The sequence below is a fragment of the Triticum dicoccoides genome, chromosome 4B, assembly GCF_002162155.2.
Source record: "Triticum dicoccoides isolate Atlit2015 ecotype Zavitan chromosome 4B, WEW_v2.0, whole genome shotgun sequence".
NCBI classification, from domain to species: domain Eukaryota; kingdom Viridiplantae; phylum Streptophyta; class Magnoliopsida; order Poales; family Poaceae; genus Triticum; species Triticum dicoccoides.
In genome coordinates, this window is record NC_041387.1 from 71,658,949 (window position 1) to 71,669,416 (window position 10,468).

Genomic DNA, 10,468 nt, shown 5'->3' on the forward strand with positions numbered 1-10,468 from the left:
GAGTGAAGAGCAAACCTCTCACTCGGGGGCTTAGCTGCAGCCCAGTGCTCGCCTAAGATATAAAAATCCTACCGAGTGGTAAGCCGGACTTCCACTCGGAGGCTTAGCTGCAGCCCAGTGCTCGCCTAAGATATAAAAATCCTATCGAGTGGTAAGCCAGACACTTCCACTCGGGGGCTTAGCTGCAGCTCAGTGCTCGCCTAAGATATAAAACCCTACCGAGTGAAGAGCAAACCTCTCACTCGGAGGCTTAGCTGCAGCCCAGTGCTCGCCTAAGTTATCAGAAATCCTACCGAGTGAAAAGTAAACCTCTCACTCGGGGGCTTAGCTGTAGCCCAGCGCTCACCCAAGTGGACTATGGAATAAGTCGATTGCAGTAAGTGCCCTGCTTTGAACCTGCAAAAGACATTTCGAGCCAAAAGCAATCACATTCAAACGACAAATTCAAGTTCGGATAGATACCTAAAGGGACCGAAAGTGCTCGGGCGCTAAGCCCGTTAAGGTTTATCGGTTACAACTCCACTCGGCATACCGAGGCAAATTTAAAGCGTCGAGCTTAGAAGAAGTTTTTTACCCCTCCTGCGGAGGGCTGGAAGGTGCAACAAACTCATCAAGATCAATTCCGTCTGCGATCCGAGTGGCAGCCGCAAGGAAAGTTTCCATAAAGGACCTGAAGTCGTGTTTCTTGGTGTTGGCCACCCGGAGGGCCGCCAGCTTCTCTTCTCGCGCATCTTTGCAGTGGACTCGGGCCAGACACAGAGCAACATCTGCACCGCACCGAGCCGAGGACTTCTTCCACTCCTGCACCCGACCAGGGATCGTGTTCAAGCGAGCCATCAGCGACTCAAGGTCATTCTGAAGTGTCTCCCCGGGCCAGAGCGTCGAGTCGATGCGAGATGTGGCGACCTTCAGCCTTGCGAGATAGTCCACGACAGCTGCAACACGGGACTCCAGTCGGAAAACATCCATGGCAACTTCGTCGTTCACCTGTGAATTGACGGGGTCGAGGTTTGGCTCCAGCCGGCTAGTTTCTTCTTCAAAGTTTTGGCAAAATTCTGCAAGGACGATCACTGAGTCAAGGGAATGGTCGAATGGAAAAACCACGATTGGAAATGATTGCCGAGCATAGAGGTTTACCTTCAAGCATAAGAAACAGCTTCTTGGCAAGACCACTCAGGAAGGCCTCCAGATCATTTTTCTTCCCAGTCAACTTACTGACTTGGTCGGTCAGGGCAGCTTTATCAGTTTTCAGTCGACTGACCTCCTTGTTGGCGATCCCAAGAGCAGCTTTCAGATTGGTATTGTCTTGTTCAAGCTTGGTGACTGAAGCTAACTTCTCGTCAGCAAGCTTGATCTTCTCAGCTAGTTCAAGGTCTTTCTTCTGTTGGGCCTCCCTTACCTTACCTGCAAGTTACAGCAAGATCAGATTTTGAAACAAACAAGGGGAAAAGCAGTCGTCAGGGTCTCACCAAACATACCTTCGGTCTCCTCCTTTGCCTTCGTCAGCTTCTCCTGAACCAGCTTCAAGTTCAGCTCGAGTTGAGTGTGCTTGTTTTCCAGCTCAGAGTAGCGAGCCACAAGATCACATGAGTTCTACGAAGAACCAATCGACTAGATGTCAAAATTAATTCACTTCCGAGTGAAAAAGGGAAAAATCACACGTTTCTAAGACTACAGCCAGTGGGTGCACTCAGCGTGCCCCCACTAATCCTATTGGAGATAGAGTCGACCAGTCGACCTCAAAAAAAAAAGAGATGTATTCTTTAAGACTGTAATCGACTGCAAGCAGTCGACCACAGTCTCGGGGACTACACCCAGTGGGTGCACCCAGCGTGCCCCCACTAATCCTATTGGAGATAGAGTCGACCAGTCGACCTCAGCGTGCCCCCACCGGTTTGCGAAATCCAGTCGACATAGTCGAATGACAGAAAGATTGAAATTATAAAGCCTAAGGCTGACTGCCAGCAGTCGACCTTAGCCTTGGAGACTACACCCAGTGGGTGCACTCAGCATGCCCCCACTAATCCTATTGAAGACAGAGTCGACCAGTCGACCGGTTTGCGAAATCCAGTCAAAGAGCAAATGACAGAAAGACTGAAATTATAAAGCCTAAGGCCAACTGCCAGCAGTCGACCTTAGCCTTGGGGACTACACCCAGCGGGTGCACTCAGCGTGCCCCCGCTAACACGAAGTCTGAATCGACACACCCAGTGGGTGACTACTATAAATTCTAGAAAGAAAAGTTTTTGATAGCATATCCTAACAGAACAGGCGGTGGTCGACTGACCTGAACATTGCTTTGAAGGGCGGAACTGGCGTCGTAAGCTGCCTGGCTCGCATCCCGGATGGTCCTTAACTGCTCCATCATGATCCCTGTCTGGCGTATCGCCTCCTTCTCGGCGCCGGCTTGGTCCTCTGGGACGTGGTGCGTCGTGAAGAGGGAGGGCTGCTGAGCACTCGTCAGTGGATCTGCGAAGGACACAGTGTGTCGAGTGGTGTTCTCTTCTTCCGCAATCACAATCTCAGGCGCCGTCACATCCTGGGGCACCCTGCTGGCGGACGCTTTCCTACTCCTTCTGCGCTTCAGCGGTTCCTCATCCTCGTCATCATCAGGGAGAGTGATAACAGCATTGGGTGGAGCTACAGCGAAGAATCAGGATCAGAGATCATGAGTCAGTCAACTAAAAACGGCGTTAAGAATATTGTACCTGGTTTTGAGGTGGCTGCGTCCTCCATCTCATGGTCATCAGCCCGGGCTGAGGTCTCAGAAGTAGCAGCACTGCAACTCCAAAGAATCAGTCGACTAACTTCAGCGTCAACCAGAGACAAAGTTCACACAAAATAAGAAGACTTAAGCAGCATGATTACCCTGATATGGTGGGGATGGACACCTTCATCTTCGGTAGGAGCTTGGTCGGCTTCGACGGAGCCGCCCGGGGCTGCTTCGGCGCCTTTTCAGTCGGCGCCGGAGAGGTGGTCCGAGGGCGCTTGGTCGACTGTGCAACGGTCGCAACCCCCTTGCCACGTTCAGTCGAAGGGTCGTGGACAAGCTTCGACCGCCTTTATGAGCGCGGTGGTACGACCTCCTCCTCCTCTTCTTCCTCGTCTTCAGCGTCATCTTCATCACCATCATCGTCGTCATCGTCATCATCATCCTCAGCAACGTCCGAGTCCCATTCCTCCTCCTCCTGGCTCTCGCCCCCACTCGCCTCACCCTCTTCAGTCGGAGCCTGTGCTCCATTGGGCATCGAGTACAGCTCGGTGAGGGCCTGATAGACATCAAGACAAGGATCAATCGACCAATTGGCAGAATAAACAGAAATGAGTATGACAAGAACACAGTGGAGAGCAGAGCAGGCATACCTTGTCTGGATCACTGTTGTGGTCGAGTGGAGGAATCCTTCTGGCTCCGCGTGGGTTATCCTTGTTTCCGGTAACGGCGGCCATCCATCTTTCCAGAGTGACATCGTCGACTGCTTCTGGATGGACTCGAGTCTCGTCTTCAGTCCCACAGTACAACCACATGCAGTGGCTCCGGAACTGAAGGGGCTGGATACGACGCCTAAGGAAAACCTCCAGGAGATCCATGCCCGTCACTCCCTCCCGAACCAACTGTACCACGCGCTCCATCAACATCTTCACGTCAGCTTTCTCCTCCGGAATCAACTTCAGAGAGGAGGGCTTGTTCACTCGGTCCATGGTAAACTGAGGGAGTCCACTCGACTGCCCCGGCGTCGACTGATCCTGGCAGTAGAACCAGGTCGACTGCCAGCCTCTGACTGACTCGGGAAAAGTCATGGCTGGGAAGGTGCTCTTATTCCTCACCTGGATCCCCAGGCCCCCACACATTTGGACGACTAGGGTTCTTTCGTCGCCTGGGCTCGCCTTCTTCACGGTCTGAGAGCGACACGTGAATATATGCTTGAACAAGCCCCAGTGCGGTCGACAGCCCAGAAAACCCTCACACATGGACACAAACGCGGCAAGATAGGCGATAGAATTTGGGGTAAAGTGGTGGAGCTGCGCTCCAAAGAAGTTCAAGAAACCACGGAAGAAAATACTCAGCGGCAAAGAAAATCCCCGATCAGCATGGGTGGCCAAGAGCACGCACTCACCCTCTTCTGGCTGGGGCTGCCACTCCTTCCCCGGAAGCCTCGCAGCTCCATGGGGAATCAAGCCCTCGTTGGCCATGTAGAGGAGATCTTTCTCTGTGATGGTCGACTGGATCCAATCTCCTTGGACCCAGCCCTTCGGCAGGCGGGATCTAGACGAAGACCCGCCATGGCTGGTGGATCTCCTCTTCGCCTTCTCCGTTGCCGACGCCTTCTTTGCGCGTTCCAGCGCCGCCGTCTTCTCCTTGGCCATGGTTGCCGGCGAGACGCGCGAGGAGAGGTTGGGCGGAGGCGAGAGCGAGCGCGTCGGGCGGAGACGAAGAGAGCAGAGAAAGAGAATGCTGAGGCACTGTACAAAAAACCCTCGCCGGGCGCATTTATAAGGTCCCTTCCGAGTGGATGACAGATGGGCCCGGTCGATCTAATCATATCCAGGAACAGTTATGCAGGCGGGATACGTGGCGAAGAAAGCGGCGCGGGGATCGAGGCGTCTATATCCCGTCCCATCCGAACGCCGCGGTCCGCTCCGTTTCGCGCGCTTCCCCAAATTTCGCATCCCGCGGAATCCGCGAACGGCAGACCGGTCTGTCAGACGCGGAATTTCCTGTGATCCGTCGCTCGGAAATCGTCAAAGCCCGAAAGATCACTCGACGAAAGAAGAGAATGGATCGAGTCGACTGAAGACAAGTTGGTCACTATCAACGAAGAGATTCTTTGGTCCAGAACAACGCACGACCAGTGTGCAAAAGTTAATCAGAAATAACATCAATTCCTTCCTCACTCGAAGCCTCAATCCATTCGGGGGCTAATGATGGGGTCATGTACCTAGGGTAGGGTCACAGACCTGATCTAAGTACCCTACCCAAGGACACCCTCAGAAGAGGTCACCTTCCAGTCGACCAACGAGGGACTCACTCGACTGACTTGAAGGACTCGACCACGAAGACTCACTCGACCACCAGAAGGTCAAGAGGCCCTCTGCACTGCAACGGCCTGTAATTAAGTAGACTTTATGATAGTAAAGACACTTTATGTGGGGCGTTACCAGTAACGCCCCGGACTTAACTCACCTTAAACCCTCTCCTACGTGGGCTGGCTGGGGTCCTGGCGCACTCTATATAAGCCACCCCCCTCCACAGGTAGAGGGGTTCGGCATCTTGTAACTCATATACATATAATCCACTCGACCGCCTCCGGGCTCCGAGACGTAGGGCTTTTACTTCCTCCGAGAAGGGCCTGAACTCGTATTTCTTGTGTTTACAACCTCTCCATAGCTAGGACATTGCCTCTCCATACCTACCCCCCACTCTACTGTCAGGCTTAGAACCACGACACATCCTTCTTGTCGCCAGGGACAAAGATGACACTTATCGGGCCTGGCATCTTCAGCATGTTGTATGCATAGTGAGAGGCTGCCATGAATTTGGCGAGTGCTGGACGGCCGAGTATCCCATTGTAAGGCAATGGAAAGTCAGCAACGTCAAAAGTGACCCTCTCAGTCCTGAAGTTCAACTCGCTGCCAAATGTCACTGGCAACGTGATCTTTCCCTTCGGCTTGCTCCTTCCTGGATTGATTCCTTAGAATGTGCCGGTCTCTTCGAGCTCGCCATCAGGGATCTGGAGTTTCTGGAGTACCGCGGAGGAGATCAGGTTCAAGTCGGCCCCGCCGTAAACTAGCATCTTAGTGACCTTGAGGTTGCGGATAGTTGGTGAAACCAACATCGGCAAGCACCCGACCACAGTTATGCGATCAGGGTGGTCCTCAATATCAAAGATGATAGGCGTGCTGGACCATTTCAGAGGCTTGCGTGACTTGACGGGTGGTTCTGCCGCATTGACTTCCCGCACCCACTGCTTGAGCTGGCGGTGTGAAGTATGCAGAGAAGCACCGCCGTCAATGCACAGGACCTCTGTGGCTTTCTGGAACTCCTGCTCATCGGTCTCGTTATCATCCATATCTTCATCGTCGTCGTCATCTTCATCCTTGTCGCGGCCGCGGGGAGGTCTGTCTCCTTGCCGCTGCTTGGCCTTGCCGCGGCGTCCTCCTCGGCCGGGGCGTTTCTTGCCGGCTCCTCCAGCACCTTCATGGGCCTTCTCCTTGTCGCGTCACTCGTATTCAGCCTTTTGCTGCTCGACAAGCTGCTCGACCTTCTTGCAGCTCTGGAGGTCATGGCCCTTGGTGCGGTGGATCTTGTAGTACTGCTTGTTGGTGCCGTCCTGCTTGTCGGCGACCGCCACAGCCTAGTAGTTGGTGCCTGCAGAAATCTCCTCGCTGGAGCTACCAGCTTTGGCTTTCTTGGCGCCACCTCCGTTGCCGGACTGCTCAACGACTAGCACATCTTTGCCTTTCTTCTTTCTGTTGTTCCGCCGCCGGTTTTTCTTTGCCGGGGCAGCCTCCTCACTATCAGATCCTCCTGCTTCTGTATTCTCTCCGGGGAGTTTCCTCCCTTCCTCAGCACATGCACACTTGTCGGCCAGGGCATATAGCTCACTAACGTCTCTGATCTTGCACATCGCCATCTCCTCCCGCGTCCTGCGGTTTCACACATTCTGATGGAACGCGCTGATTACCGCGGCAGGGTGGACATCTGGGATGTTGTGCTGTACGCGGCTAAATCTCTGAATGTACTTGCGCAGGGGCTCTCCTTCCTTCTGGGCGAGCAGATGAAGGTCGCTCTCTTGGCCATGAGGCTTGTGGCCGCCTGTAAAGGCGCCGACAAACTGATGGCATAGGTCTGCCCAGGAGGATATGGAGTTGTCCGGCAAGTGCATGAGCCAGGACCTGACATTGGGCTTGAGCACCAGCGGGAAGTAGTTGGCTAGGATCTTGTCGTCCCGCCCCCCGGCAGCTTGCACCGCGATGGTGTAGATGTTGAGGACCTCCGACGGATGCGACTTGCCGTCGTACTTCTCTGGTACGTCTGGCTTGAAATTCTTCGTGCTGGGCCACTGGACTTGCCGCAGCTCATGAGTGAACGCAGGGCAACCTACTGCGTACGGCAAGTCGCCTGGTTCCCCTGGTGCATGCAAGTCGATAGTGGGCCTAGCGCGCTGGTCCGATTGACGCCGCGCTTCTCTTCGGCGCTCGATGCGAGTACGAGCGTCTTCTTGCTGTCGTTCGTGAAGAACTTGGCGCTGATCGCGACGAGCTCGTGGATCTGATGATGCGGTGGAGTCGCTGTCGAGGTGGATCCGGCGAGTCGGCGATCTTGGCCTTCGGGGTGGAGAGTGCATGGTGGTTGCACCCCCACCGGTTTCGTCGCCATCGGCTCGTGCCTGGCAGTCCTGCCGCGGGAGCGATGTACTCGGCTACCGTGGAGTGTCGCCGTTGGCGAAGCCGATGAGACTCTGAATGGTAGCCCTCCATTCATTGATCTTGTCTGCCGTTGGAGGGTAATCCAGGAGCAGTTGAGCTCGCGCCAAAGCTTCTGCTGGAGTGGTGGGCGGCAGTGGCGAACGGCGCGAGGAGCGGGATATGCTCGGACTTCTAACTATGTTAGAAGGAGCAGTATCCCGTCCAGGCGATCGTGCCTCACTCGTGCCAGCATGTTGGCGTGCATGCTGGTCTTGAGCACCCCGAGATCCACCAGCTCGATCTTGGTCCAACGAACGTATGGCACTGCGAATACCATGACGCTGTCGGTCCTGCGCCTCCTGAGATAGGCGCAATGCATGTACGGACGCCGAGGTCTGCGCAGCCTTGTCCTTGGATCTGGCAGCACTATGAGCTCCCTCGTCGATGCCCGTTCTTCCGCCGGCGTCTACCCCACCACCCGTTTGCTCCGGTGGTGGTGGGATCGACGAGGACGGAATAGCTGCTGCCGAAGCCTTCTTCTTCGGTGGCATGTCGATGAAGAAGATGAAGATCTAGCTCGTGTGAACCTCGGATCAGGTTCACACAACCTCGACGCCCCCTGCCTGGCGCGCCAAAGATGTCGGGGAAACTGTTCCACGAACACCTATGGGACCGGCGGACCGAGCCCCTTTCGGTTCGGCGGGGGCGGAGATCGCACGAAGAGCAGATCGAGGCGAAGCACACGAGCAGTTTACCCAGCTTCGGAGCTCTTCGGAGAGATAACACTCCTACTGCTGCATGTCTGAGTGTATTGAGTTCTTGCTCGGGAGCGCTGAGTGCTACAGTACACACTAGCTGCGAACGAGGCCGAGCGTGAGTGTTTTTCTGCCCTCCAACCCTCTTCTACGTTGTGCATGGGCCTCCTTTTATATGCTAAAGGGGTCTCCGACAGGTGGCAACGTAGACAAGGGTAAAAATGGAAAAGGAATTGCGGTTGGTAGAACTACCTGTACAGTGTATCATACCTAACCCTGACGGCAGGGGACAAAGGCATTAAATGCCCGTCTATGTCGCCCAAATAGTGCAAAAAGGGACCGTCAGGGACGCCACCGCTTGCCACGATGGCAATCTTGTCAGCGTCGCTTGCCACCGCGCACCGCTGGCCGCACAGCCTCTTGCCGCGCGCGCCTGGTAAGGTCCCAGGGCGACACATTGGTGGATGTGCTGGAGCGCGGGTACAGAGTGGTAGTTTGCCGCGGCAAGTGCCTTGCCGCGGTCGTTGTCTTGTCGCGTCCGGAAGCTTGTCGCTCACCGGGCCTCGCCGGGACGCGTGGCGCGTCGCGGCAAGTTCCTTGAGATGCCTTGGTTGGCCTTCCCGGCAAGCTTCTCTTGCCGGGGCCTTGTCTCCTTGGCTTGAATACTTTGTTCTTGAATGGCTTCAAAGGAACCACGGAGGACCGTGGCGGTCACCCGGCAAGCCTTGCCGCGGGGTGCTGCAACTGCCCGTGCACAAGTTCGGGATACTAGGGTACCCCTACTCTAGTACACCGATAGGTAGTTTGTTTTTATAAGTAAATTTTCATATTAAAGATAAATGACTAAAAGTGATGTTTGATAATAACCAGTGTATTAATACCAGTAGTTTTGTTGATGAGTAGTGCAAGAAAGTTATTGCTTTGATGTTGATACATTCTTATGAGTTGCATCTTGAGCATATCGGGTAATTGCATGATCATGGCATCATATGGCTAGTAAAGAGTGTATTTTCAAGTTAAACATGAAAACAAGCCAACTTGAATATTAAGTTGATCAAGTCATGGTGCCTCTGAATTGGGTTCTTTTCAGTGCGACCACATTTACCTTTATGGGGGGTCTTGATTCGGTCCTTTGTCATGCATCTTACCGGTGCCTCCAACGAGGGAAGGTTATGGGTGTGCGGTACACTGGCCCGGTAAGCAGACATAACCTTGTGTGCACGTTTTTTTTATGGTACAATGTCCCTGTTTGGGACCGTTTTACCATGACGGTGGCCGAAGATGCCTTTGGTAGGAATGGGCCACCCATGACTTAGCCCTGAGAGGGAGTGAGTCGGAGTGGCCAGGAGGGTGTCATGGCAAGGGAAGGGTTTCATCGGACTCCGTGGTCCACCCGAATGGGAGTGCGAGGCCCTTGAGTTCTGTAGTGTGGTTAAAGTGCGCTAACCTATGCAGAGTTTATTTTAATCTATCGATAGCCACATCCTCGGTTGACACAACACTACAAAAAAAGACACATCCGTGACATTTTGGGCCGAACGAAAAAAAATTCTGTCATACATATGACACTTCTATGACGATAATTGTGACAAAACCCGGTATCATCATAGATGTGGTGGGCTCCTACTTCTATGACAAAAAATCATGATAGAAAATGGGCTTTTCATCCTAGGCGGGCCGGAGACGCAGCTGCATGACATTCTTTGGGCCGTCCATGACGGAAAAAACCGTGGTAGAAGCGAGGGGGAGGAAAATTTCGGGGAGTTGTCGGTTATGGTGGGAGGTCGGGGGCGGAGCGATGCGCGTTTCTCTCGTACGTATGCGTGTGTGTGCGAGGCGTTGGCTCTAACTGAAGCCGAGCGCGGCGTTGGGCTCTAACTGAACCAGAGCGATTGCACTGCAGGCTATGCGTTACTGAACCCGAGCGATCGATCGGTGGCTGTTAACTAAACCCGATGGAGTGATTCCTTCACTGCTGCTACTAACTGAAGCTGATCGATGATGCCACTGGGATGAACAGTGAGCGTTGCGGGGGGGGTGGATGAACAGTGGGCGGCAGCGTTGCCTCTGGATGAACAGGAACCCGTGGCGTGGAGGGCTGGATGAACAGTAGACGGTGGAGGGGTGGTTGAACAGGACCCCGTGGTGTGGAGGGCTGGATGAACAGTAGACGGTGGAGGGGTGCCCGTGGAGGGGTGGTTGAAAAGTAGCCAGTGGAGTAGTGCGTGGTGGAGGCTGGAGGAGGTCGACGGTAGCCTGTGGAGGCTGGAGGAGGTCGACGGTGGAGATGAACAATATCCCGTGGA